This window comes from Brassica oleracea, unplaced genomic scaffold (assembly GCF_000695525.1).
Source record: "Brassica oleracea var. oleracea cultivar TO1000 unplaced genomic scaffold, BOL UnpScaffold17754, whole genome shotgun sequence".
NCBI lineage: Eukaryota > Viridiplantae > Streptophyta > Magnoliopsida > Brassicales > Brassicaceae > Brassica > Brassica oleracea.
In genome coordinates this window covers 1-384 of record NW_013634271.1, presented here as the reverse complement: position 1 = coordinate 384, position 384 = coordinate 1, and the positions used below count along the sequence as shown (strand labels likewise).

Below are 384 nucleotides of genomic sequence, written 5' to 3'. Positions count from 1 at the left end.
ATATATATTTTTCTACCTTGCTGACTCGGGCGGCATGTTTTATCTTGTCCATCTCTTGCATTACGTTCATAAGAGCACGCGTTATATCAAAGCCCAACACATACAGCTCAGCGTAACTCATACCGTCAAGCTCTTTACCAATCATTCGTCTGTAATGAGCACACACACACACCCAATCAGTGAAAAAGACAGGCACAAGCAGCAGAAAATAATATATTTAAAAGGAGGAGGGAGGGGGAATGAATGTTTGTTTACATACTGGCTCAAAAGCAGCAGTCTCTTCTTCTCGATCTTCAAAGACTCGATGGTTAACATCTGCAAGAACATCAGACAATATATGAGAGGCGACAAGACATGAGAGGTGAGAGAATATGGGCAATGAAT

The 384-nt window shown here is 41.4% G+C and overlaps 1 long non-coding RNA gene across 1 annotated transcript; it reads right to left on the bottom strand.

The window, feature by feature from the left end:
• Window positions 1–37: 37 nt before the first annotated feature.
• Window positions 38–355, bottom strand: LOC106322357. The gene is made up of 2 exons (XR_001266371.1): window positions 260–355; window positions 38–149 (listed from the first exon to the last, which is right to left on the bottom strand). It is a non-coding gene; the product is annotated as an uncharacterized LOC106322357 (long non-coding RNA).
• Window positions 356–384: the final 29 nt, after the last annotated feature.